Genomic DNA, 12,225 nt, shown 5'->3' with positions numbered 1-12,225 from the left:
GCTGGAGGAAGCACAAGCTGGAATCAAGATTGCTGGGAGAAATATCAATAACCTCAGATATGCAGATGACACCACCCTTGTGGCAGAAAGTGAAGAAGAATAAAGAGCCTCTTGATGAAAGTGAAAGAAGAGAGTGAAAAAGTTGGCTTAAAGTTCAACATTCAGAAAACTAAGATCATGGCATGCTGTCCCATCACTTCATGGGAAATAGATAGGGAAACAGTGGCTGACTTTATTTTTCTGGGCTCCAAAATCATTGCAGATAGTGATTGCAGCCATGAAATTAAAAGACGCTTACTCCTTGGAAGCAAAGTTATGACAAACCTATAACATATTAAAAAGCAGAGACATTACTTTCCCCACAAAGGTCTGTCTAGTCAAGGCTATGGTTTTTCCAGTAGTCATGTATGGATGTGAGAGTTGGACTATAAAGAAATTTGAGCACCGAAGAATTGATGCTTTTGAAGTGTGGTGTTGGAGAAGACTGTTGAGAGTCCCTTGGACTGCAAGGAGATCCAACCAGTCCATCCTAAAGGAGATCAGTCCTGGGTGTTCATTGGAAGGACTGATGTTGAAGCTGAAACTCCAATACTTTGGCCACCTGATGTGGAGAGCTGACTCATTTGAAAAGGCCCTGATGCTGGGAAAGACTGAGGGCAGGAGAAGGGGATGACAGAGGATGAGATGGTTGGATGGCATCACCGACACAATGGACATGGGTTTGTGTGGACTCCAGGAGTCGGTGATGGACAGGGAAGCCTGGTGTACTGTGGTTAATGGGGTCACAAAAAGTCGGACACAATTGAGCGACTGATAGTTGAACTGATAATTGAACTGATAGTCTACTTGATGCAACAAAAGTAGACTATACATTATTTTCAAACTCACACAGGACATTTGCTATAAAACACATAGAAGATAATATAGGAGAAAATCTAGATAATCTGGGTTAGGTGATGACTTTAAGTACAACACCAGAAGCTCAATCTATGCTGAATTTCATTAGAATTAAAAACTTCCACTCTGTAAAAGCAGTGTGAATAGAATGAGAATACCATCTATGGACTGATAGAAAATATATGTGAAAGATACATCTGACTGTTACCCAAATATACAGTGAACTCTTAAAACTCAACAATAAAAAGCTAACAACCAATTTAAAAATAGGTTGATACTTTGAAACTCCACTGAAGCAGATGTACAGACAGCAAAGAAGCTTCTTAAAAGGTCCTCCATATCATATGTCATCAGGGAAATGCAAATTAAAACAAGATGATGTCACTACACACACCTATTAGAATGGCAAAAATGCAGAAGATCAGCAATACCAAATGTTGGTGAATCTATAAAACTATGGGTAGTCTCAGGGACTTGCCTGGCAGTCCAGTGATTAAGACTTCTTCCAATGCAGGGAGCACAGTTTCAATCGCTGATCAGGGAGCTAAGATCCCACATGCCTTGCATCCAAAATCCAAAACATTAAACAGAAGCCATATTGTAATAGATTCAATAAAGACTTTGAAAAAGGTCCACACCAAGAAAACATATAAATAAATAAGAAAAAAAGCTACAGGAAGTCTCATTTATTGCTGGTAGAAATACAAAATGTATAACCACTTTGAAAGACAGTTTGGCAACTTCTTACTAAGCTAAGCATACTTTTACAATATCATCCAGCAATCAGACTACCTGGTATTTATCCAGAGGAGTTGAAAGCTTATGTCCACAAAATACCTGTACACAGATCTTTCTAGTTGCTTGATAATTGGCCATAACCTGAAAGCAACCAAGTTGTCCTTTGGTAGGTGAATGTATAAACAAACTATGGTTCACCACAAAAGTGGAATATTATTTATCACTAAAAAGAGCTATCAAGCCATGAAAGGATAAGGAGGAAATATAAGTGCATGTTGCTGCTGCTGCTGCTGCTAATAAGTTGCTTCAGTCATGTCTGACTCTTTGCGACCCCATAGACGGCAGCCCACCAGGCTTCTCTGTCCCTGGGATTCTCCAGGCAAGAACACTGGAGCGGGTTGCCATTTCCTTCTCCAATGCATGCATGCATGCTAAGTTGCTTCAGTCATGTCTGACTCTGTGTGACCCTGTGGACAGCAGCCCACCAGGCTCCTCTGTCCACAGGATTCTCCAGGCAAGAATTGGGAGAAGTGCATGTTACTAACTGAAAAAAGTCAATATGGAAAGATACACACTATGTGATTTAAACTATGTGACATTCTAGTAAATGCAGAACTCTGGAGTCAATGCAGATATCAGTGACTTCTAAGGTCTAGGAAGGAGGGAGGGATAAATATACAGAGCAAAAGGATTATTAGCATGTGAAATTAGTCTGGATGATACTATGCTGCTAAGTCACTTCAGTCGTGTCCGACTCTGTGCGACCCCATAGACGGCAGCCCACCAGGCTTCCCCGTCCCTGAGATTCTCCAGGCAAGAATACTGGAGTGGGTTGCCATTTCCTTCTCCAATGCATGAAAGTGAAAAGTAAAGTGAAGTTGCTCGGTCGTGTCCGACTCTCAGCGACCCCACGGACTGCAGCCCACCAGGCTCCTCCGTCCATGGGTTTTCCAGGCAAGAGTACTGGAGTGGGTTGCCATTGCCTTCTCTAGTAGATATATGTCATTATCCATTTGTCCAAACCCATAGGATGTATAGCACTGAGAGAGAGAGAGAGAGAGAGAGAGAGAGAGAGAGAGAGAGAGAAAGAGAGAAAGTCAGTTGTGTCTGACTCTTTGTGACCCCATTGACTGTAGCCTACCCGGCTCCTCCATCCATGGGATTTTCCAGGCAAGAGTACTAGAATGGGTTGCCGTTTCCTTCTCCAGGGGATCTTCCCGACCCAGGGATCGAACCCAGGTCTCCCACATTGCAGGCAGACCCTTTACCATCTGAGTCACCAGGGAAGCCAAGAGTGAGTGCTAAATTAACCATGTACTTTAGGTACTTATCATGAGTTAATGCAGGTTTGTAAATGCTAATAAGTGTGCCCTCTGTTGGTGGATGTTGATAATGACAGAGTTTCTGCCTATGTGGCAGTAGGGGAACTATGGGATATCTCTGTGCTTTCTGCTGAGTATTGCTGTGAATCTGAAATTGTTCTAAAAACTCAGGTCTATTACAAAATTCATTTGTCTTAATTTTTTCAGCAGTGTAATTGTAAGTCAAGAGTCTAATGTAATACAGGAGAAAAAGTAGAATTTACTCTTAAAGAACAAACTAACTGATGCTTTGGGTTTATTCAAGGGGTTAATTTTAAAGTAGAACATATTCTACTTGTTGATACATAGCATTAAAGATTTTCTTTTTTGTGGGGAAAAAAATATAATGCCATAACTGGGAGGGAGTTTTGCAGAGTACACAGACTTTTCACATAGGGGTTGGGTTGCTCTTCATTTATACCGACTTTGGCTTGCCATTAGGTCTAATTTTGAGCTTTCACTTGAAAGATGAATTTCTCTCTAACTAGTATCCAGTAGAGCAAACAAAGGAGATAGTTCATTGGATATATTAAGTTCACATTTATTAATCATTGCTTAAATTATCTCTGTGATACCGAAACAAATAGCTGTTTTCCAGGATTAATGAACAAGTCATTCCAATTAAAAGAAATCATTAAAATGCAAGTTCCATTTTCTGCTTAAGTCTGGGCAGCACTTTAAATATTTTTTTTTAGATTGGCTTGAGGATTTAATTGTTTAATTTCATTTAAAGTTATAGGATTCAAATACTGAGATTTTAAATTTTTGGACAAGATATAGTAACAGACATTGGATTTACCACCACATCATGTGCCCAAAAATAACAGGAAAGAAAATCAAACAAAGCCCTGACAAAACATGAGAAGTGATGGATATCAAGAAAATTAGGACGGTGATCCATAAGGGATGGGAAAAATGAAAACAAAAGATAAAGATAAGTCCCATCTTTGTTCCACTTTACTGACTTGAGGGAGTTTCCAGGCTATGTTGAAGATAGAGGGAATACAAGGTAGATCTGTCAGACTCCCTGCATTCAGAAGAGGGAGCTAAGAATCTGAGAACATCAAGGTGAATAGAATTGTTTGTCAGAGTAACAGAGAAGAGAGAGGTACATAGAGAACTTTACAAATGTGTGTATGGTCATCCTTGAGCATTGAGCAGAGTACTGATTGTTCAATGTTTGTAAGGAAAACACTTAAGAGCAAGGAAAGACCCAATTGAGAGGATAGAGGGAACAGTGTTTAGCAATCATACAGGGCCAGGGATCGTGCCTATTCAAACATGCAGAGAGGAAAAGGTTCATCGTTCATGGGGCACTGGGGATAAAATTCAGTCTATCCAGACAACTCAGGGCCTCTTTTCAGTATTGGTAATAGCTAGAGTAAGCTAAGTGGAGCTAAGTCGACTTGGCTAACTAATCTCAAAAGCAAGACTCAAAAGGATAAAATAGTTTCTAGGTAATTTATTTATTTAAAAAAAAAAGTTATTTATGTATTTGGCTGTTCCAGGTCTTAGTTGTGGCTTGCAGAGTCTAATTGCATGACCAGGGCTAGAAGCCAGGCCCCCTCATTGGGAACTCAGAGTCTTAACCACTGGACCATGAGGGAAGTTCCTACAAGTAATGTAAATGCGTCCCATAACAAAGTACAAAAATATTTATAGGATTACAAAAACATTTTGTTATCCTTTGCCAGCAAAGGTCCGTCTACTCAAAGCTATGGTTTTTCCAGTAGTCATGTATGGATGTGAGAGTTGGACTATAAAGAAAGCTGAGCATTGAAGAATTGATGCTTTTGAACTGTGGTGTTGGAGAAGACTCTTTAGAGTCCCTTGGACTGCAAGGAGATCTAACCAGTCCATCCTAAAGGAAATCAGTCCTGAATATTCATTGGAAGGACTGATGTTGAAGCTGATACTCCAATCCTCTGGCCATGTGATGTGAAGAACTGACTCACTGGAAAAGACCCTGATGCTGGGAAAGATTGAAGGCAGGAGGAGAAGGGGATGCCAGAGGAGGAGATGGTTGGATGGCATCACTGACTTGAGGGACATGAGTTTGAGTAAGCTCTGGGTGTTGGTGACGGACAGGCAAGCCTGGCATGCTGCATTCCATGGGGTCACAAAGAGTCGGACATGACTGAGCAAATGAGCTGAACTGAACTGAACAAAAACGTGCAGTTCCTAACAAAGTAGAATTCACACTGTTTGGCATCCAATCAATAATTGTTGGGTATGAATCAAAGCAAGGCTATATGGTCCATAATAAAGAGAAAAATCAAGCAATTAAAACCAACCAGAACTGAAACTGGTGTTATTAGCAGACTTCAGAACATTTATTATAACTATTGTAGATATTGAGGAAGTTAAAGTGAAGCATAAAAACTATTCTTAAGTGTCCAAATCAAATTTAGAGAAGTGAAAGCTACAACATCTGAGATGAAGAAAAAATACAAGGGTTAGATTTCAGAGGATATTAGATCTTGAAGAAAATATTAGCAAACTTGAACACACAGCAGTAGACACTTTCCAAAATAAAAAGGAAAACAAGACTTAAAAGTAAATTGACAAAGAGCATTTGTGAGTTACTGTACTACTTCATTTTGCCCGAGACATGTTTAATCACAGTTCCTGAAGAAGAAAGAGAAGGGAGAACAGGAAAAAGTATTTGAAGAGATAATGGCTCAGAACTTTCCGTATTTATGAAAAGTATAAACCCACATTTTTAAAACTAATTGTACTTATTTATTTATTGTTGGCATGCTGGGTCTTTGTTACTGTGTGGGCTTTTCTCCAGTTGCAGCAAGTAGGGGCTACTCTCTAGTTGTGGTGCACAGGCTTCTCACTGTAGTGGCTTCTCTTGTTGCAGAGCAGGAGCTCTAGGGCATGCGTGCCACGTGGGCCCAGCAGTTCCTGCTCCCAGGCTCTAGAGCACAGACTCAATAGTTGTGGTACACTGGCTTAGTTGCTCCTTGGCATGTGGAATCTTCCCGGATCAGGGATGGAACCCATGTCTCCTGTATTGACAGGCCAGTTCTTCACCACTGAGCCACTAGGGAAGTCCCTAAACCCAGGTTTCTAAGAAACTCAACAAAGCACAAGTACCATAAGAAAATCATAGCAAGACAAAATTTAATCAACTGGTTCAAAGTCAATGATAAAAAGAAAAATTTTAAAGCAGCAATAGAAAAACAGACACTTTACATACAGGGGTACAGACTTGAAGAAGAGCGCTTTCACTTCTGTTCAACCTTATGCAAGAGGTTAGAGTCAGTGCAGTAAGGGAATATAAAAACATAAAATGCATTCAGGATGGAAGAAATAAATAACTGTCTTCACTTGAAGATTACATGATGAAATCTAAAAAAAAAAAAAGCTATTAGAACTAATAGTCTTTAGGATATATAATAAAATGCGAAGTTAATTACATTGTTCTATACTAGCAGCAAGAAATCAGAATTTGAAAAAAATCACTATTTATAATAGCATTGCAAAATACGAAATACATAGGAATAAATCTGACATAACACCGGCTAAACCTGTATACTGAAAACCTCCAAGTATTGCTGAGAGAAATTAAGATCTAAACAGAAAGATACTCTATCTTCTTTGGCCAAATGACTGATTATTGTTAATATATTTCTGCCAACTGAATTACAAAATCAATGTAATCCCAATAAAATCCCAGTAGGCTTTTTAACACAGTTGAAAAATTAATTATAAAATCTGTATAAAAGTACAAAGGACCTAAAATAGCTGAAACAGTTTTGAAACAGAAGAATAAGTTGTATGGCTAATATTACCTGATTATAAGAATGATTATGAGGTACAGTAAGCAAGGTAGGATATCCCAATAGATGAGTAGAATGAAAAGAGAACCCAGAAATACACACATATGGAAACTGATATTTTAATTTATAATACACATAAAATTTACCATCTTAATTTAAAATTGTATAGTTCAGTGATATTAAGTGCATTCATCATAATATGAATGCACTTAATCACCACCATCTATCTCCAGAACTCTTTTCATCTTATAAAACTGAAATTAGGCACCCATTAAACAACTTCCCATTGCCCCCTCACTACAGCCCCTCACAATCACCATTATACATTCTATCTTTATGGATTTGACTATTCCATGTACCTATTATAAGTTGAATGATATGGCATTTGTCTTTTTGTGGCTGACTTATTTTACCTAGCAAAATATCTTCAAGGTTCATTTATATTCTGAGTCAAAGTCTCCTTACTTTTAACATATTCCATTGTATATATTACTATATCCCGTATTTTGTTCATCTATTTCTCCATCAAATGCTTAGGTTGTTTGCACCTCTTGGCTCTTGTGAAAAACGCTGCTATGAACGTGAGTATGCAAATGTCTCTTGGAGACTATGCTTTAAATACCTTTGGGTACATACCCAGAAGTAGAATTTCTGGATCATATGGCAATTTTGTTTTTAATTTTTTGGAGACACTGCCATTCTGTTTTTCCTAGCAGCTGCACCATTTAACATTCTCACTGGCAGTTACAAGAATTCCATTTCCTCCACATCCAAATAAACATTTGTTATTTTATGATTCCTTTTTTAATAGTAACCATCCTAGTGAGTATTAAATAGTATCATATTGTAGTTTTGAATTGCATTTCCCTAATTCTTTGTGATGTCAATCATCTTTTTGTATGTTTATAGGCCATTTGTATATCTTAGGAGAAACATCAGTTTGAGTCTTTAGCTCATTTTTGAATCAAGTTGTTTTCTTGCTGTTGAATTTTAGGAGTTTTCTGTTCACTTATCAGATATGTGATTTGTAAGTATTTCTCACACTCTATGGGTTGCTGTTTAACTCTGTTGATTGTGTGTTTTGATGTGCAGAAATTTTTAATTTTGACATCAGGTCAGATCAGATCAGATCAGTCAGTCGTGTCCGACTCTTAGCGACCCCATGAATCGCAGCACGCCAGGCCTCCCTGTCCATCACCAACTCCCAGAGTTCACTCAGACTCATGTCCATTGAGTCAGTGATGCCATCCAGCCATCTCATCCTCTGTCGTCCCCTTCTCCTCTTGCCCCCAATCCCTCCCAGCATCAGAGTCTTTTCCAATGAGTCAAGTCTTCGCATGAGGTAGCCAAAGTACTGGAGTTTCAAGCCTTAGCATCATTCCTTCCAAAGAAATCCCAGGGCTGGTCTCCTTCAGAATGGACTGGTTGGATCTCCTTGCAGTCCAAGGGACTCTCAAGAGTCTTCAACACCACAGTTCAAAAGCATCAATTCTTCAGTGCTCAGCCTTTTTCACAGTCCAACTCTCACATCCATACATGACGACAGGAAAAACCATAGCCTTGACTAGACGAACCTTTGTTGGCAAAGTAATGTCTCTGCTTTCTAATATGCTATCTAGGTTGGTCGTAACTTTCCTTCCAAGGAGTAAGCGTCTTTTAATTTCATGGCTGCAGTCACCATCTGCAGTGACTTTGGAGCCCCCAAAAATAAAGTCTGACACTGTTTCCACTGTTTCTCCATCTATTTCCCATGAAGTGATGGGACCAGATACCATGATCTTCGTTTTATGAATGTTGAGCTTTAAGCCAACTTTTTCACTCTCCTCTTTCACTTTCATCAAGAGGCTTTTGAGTTCCACTTCACTTTCTGCCATAAGGGTGGTGTCATCTGCATATCTGAGGTGATTGATATTTCTCCCGGCAATCTTGATTCCAGCTTGTGTTTCTTCCAGTCCAGCGTTTCTCATGATGTACTCTGCATATAAGTTAAATAAACAGGGTGACAATATACAGCCTTGACGTACTCCTTTTCCTCTTTGGAACCAGTCTGTTGTTCCATGTCCGGTTCTAACTCTTGCTTCCTGACCTGCATACAAATTTCTCAAGAGGCAGGTCAGGTGGTCTGGCATTCCCATCTCTTTCAGAATTTTCCACAGTTTATTGTGATCCACACAGTCAAAGGCTTTGGCATAGTCAATAAAGCAGAAATAGATGTTTTTCTGGAACTCTCTTGCTTTTTCGATTATCCAGCAGATGTTGACAATTTGATCTCTGGATCCTCTGCCTTTTTTAAAACCAGCTAGAACATCAGGAAGTTCACGGTTCATATATTGCTGAAGCCTGGCTTGGAGAATTTTGAGCATTACTTTACTAGCATGTGAGATGAGTGCAATTGTGCAGTAGTTTGAGCGTTCTTTGGCATTTCCTTTCTTTGGGATTGGAATGAAAACTGACCTTTTCCAGTCCTGTGGCCCCTGCTGAGTTTTCCAAATTTGCTGGCATATTGAGCGCAGTACTTTCACAGCATCATCTTTCAGGATTTGGAATAGCTCAACTGGAATTCCATCACCTCTACTAGCTTTATTCATAGTGATGCTTTCCAAGGCCCACTTGACTTCACATTCTAGGATGTCTGGCTCTAGGTCGGTGATCACACCATCATGATTATCTGGGTCATGAAGATCTTTTTTGTACAGTTCTTCTGTGTATTCTTGCCATCTCTTCTTAATATCTTCTGCTTCTGTTAGGTCCATACCATATCTGTCCTTTATCAAGCCCATCTTTGCATGAAATGTTCCTTTGGTATCTCTGATTTTCTTGAAGAGATCTCTAGTCTTTCCCATTCTGTTGTTTTCCTCTATTTCTTTGCATTGATCGCTGAAGAATATAGTCCAACCTCATTTTCCTTTTGTTGTCTATGATTTTGATGTCATATTCATGAAATCAATCCCAATTCCCATGTTATAATGTTTTACCTATGTATTTTCTTGGAGCAGTTTTAATGTTTAGCGCTTCTGTTTAGGTCTTTTATTTTAAATTAATTTTCGTATAGTGTCAGGCTAAGTTACAGCTTCATTCTTCTGTGTGTAGGTATCTAGTTTTCTCAGCATTTGTTGAAGACTGTCCTTTTCCTATTGAATATTTTCAGCTTTCTTAATTAAAGTCATATGTCTATAATTGTGAGGGTTTATTTCTGGTCTCTCTAGTATGTCTTTATGCCAGTACAATAACATTTTGATTATTATAGCTATGCATGTAGAAAGTTGTGAAATGCAGGAAGTATGAATCTTCCCAGTTTGTTGTTTTTCAAGATTGTTTTGGATATTTGATGTCTTTTTTTTTTTCTGTGAGAAACAACATTGGCAATTTTTTTAAAGTTTTTATTTTATATTGGAGTATAGCCAATTAACAATGTTGTGTTAGTTTCAGGTGGGCAGCAGAATGACTCAGCCATACTTATACATGTATTCATTCTCCCACAAACTCTCCTCCCATCCCAGCTACCACATAACATCATTGGCATTTTGATAAGAGTCACATTAAATATGTAGATTGCATCGGTAAGTATTGATATTTTATAGTATTAGGTCTTCCAATCCAGAAACATGGGATATGTTTCCATTTCTTTACATCTTAATTTCTTTTTTGCAGTTTATTGTAGTTTTTGTTGTACTGGTCTTTCACTTCCTTGTTTAAACTTATTCCTCTATATTTTATTATATTGATGCTATTGTAAATGAAATTTCTTTCATAATTTCCTTTCCAACAAGATTTTTCATTGTACATATTTACCTGAAATGACCCCCAAAATATTATCCATCTACAGCAATTAATGGTGTGTGTAATATACAAAGTTGTACTTAGTTTTATTTATTATAATTCATACTGATGCCATGAGCTCATTACCTCTGATAAATACCAAAACTACAAATTAGCCATGACCTAAAATCCATTGATCTTCCCTTGATAATCTTCATTTCTTTATAAAATTAAATTCCATGGTTAGTTATTATAATCGTTCTTTTTTGTTTACGGTTTTTTCTTGCTTTCTTCTCCCTTCTCTAAACTCAACTGGCCAAACCAACCCCAGTTATGTATTTGTTGCACATTAGCACTCACGCAGGTGAATGCAACTGGAGAAGAACACACAACTCTATAGGCTGATATTCATGTAAATTCAAGACCACAAACCTCAAATGGATTCTTAATGCTGCCTTATAAGGGCAGCTCTCCTGTCTCCTAGATAACTACTTTACGTCTTCTCTCTCATTATATTCCAATATCTCTCCCTAGTCTTCACTCTTCATTGATGATCTTTCATTCTGTTTCACTAAGGAAATTGAATTGATGAAAATGGAACTATATTTTAATGCAAACACAATTAAAGTATCATCAGCTAGATAATTTATTATGAAGTTCATTTGGAGGAGTGAACCAAAAAAAAAAAAAAAACCCTCATGAAACTGTGATAAAAAGAACAATGAGAAGTGGGATAAACTTAATAGACCTTAAAACATGTTATAAAAGCCTCTTTTAAAATAATATGGTATTGATGCTTGAATAGACAGATTAATGAAACAAAATTATTGAGTTCCCCCAAAGGCTCAACTTTACATGAAAATTCAATATTGATGAAGACAAAAATCCCCAATCTGTGAATTAAAGAAGAACATTTTAATAAGGGATAATTTGAAAACTGGATCGTCAAATGAAATAATATAAAACTGGATAAATTCTTCATCTCATGCACCAAGAGAAATTCTAAATGTATCAGAGGTCTAAACGTAAAATATGAAACTATATAAGCGTTAAAAAAAAACATGGATAAATTTCATTATAACCAGAAGATGTAGTCTTCCAAACTATAACCTCAAATCATGAAACAATAAAGGATAAACAATAAACATAGTTAAATAAACATAGATAATGAAACAATAAACATAAACACATTTATCTATGAAAAATCTTTATAGCACTTTATATTTTTAAGACGAATTTTAGGTTCATAGTAAAATTGAAAGGATGGTACAGAGTTTCTCATATATCCTTGCCCACACCCCACCCCCCACACACATACATAGTCTCTTTCATTATCAGCATTTCTCTCCAGAGGGTAAATTTCTTATACTTAATGAACCTACATTGATAAATGATGATGTCTCAAAATATAGTTTACTTTAGGTTTCACTCTTTGTGTTATACATTCTGTGTGTTTGGATAAATGTATAATGACTTGTGTCCACCATTAGAGTATAAGACGCAGTGTTTTCATTGCCCTGAAAGTCCTCTGTGCTCTGCCTATTCTAATGCTCATCCCTAGCAACCACTGATTTTTTTAGTGTCTCCACAGTTTTACATCTTCCAGAATGTCATAAAGTTAGAATCGCATTGTATGTAGTCTTTTTAGACTGGTGTTTTCACTTAGTACTAAGAGTTTACAG

The 12,225-nt window shown here is 37.6% G+C and overlaps 1 long non-coding RNA gene across 8 annotated transcripts in view; it reads left to right on the top strand.

Moving 5' to 3' along the window:
• Window positions 1–12,225, top strand: part of LOC147341458 (uncharacterized) — a 189,644-nt gene that overhangs the window by 133,477 nt on the left and 43,942 nt on the right. Inside the window, exon 4 of one of the 8 annotated variants that reach the window (XR_015159443.1) lies at window positions 10,208–10,344. The exons of 6 other annotated variants lie outside the window; for them this stretch is intronic. This is a non-coding gene — a long non-coding RNA (uncharacterized LOC147341458). The remainder of the gene's footprint in view (window positions 1–10,207; window positions 10,345–12,225) is intronic. One more of the 8 variants, XR_015159444.1, reaches the window with a different exon arrangement.

This window comes from Bos grunniens, chromosome X, assembly GCF_055505025.1.
Source record: "Bos grunniens cultivar Pamir isolate PY7600 chromosome X, Bosgru_T2T1.0, whole genome shotgun sequence".
Classification (NCBI taxonomy): Eukaryota; Metazoa; Chordata; class Mammalia; order Artiodactyla; family Bovidae; genus Bos; species Bos grunniens.
The sequence above is the reverse complement of the archived record's forward strand: the minus strand, read 5'-3'. Positions and strand labels throughout refer to the sequence as shown.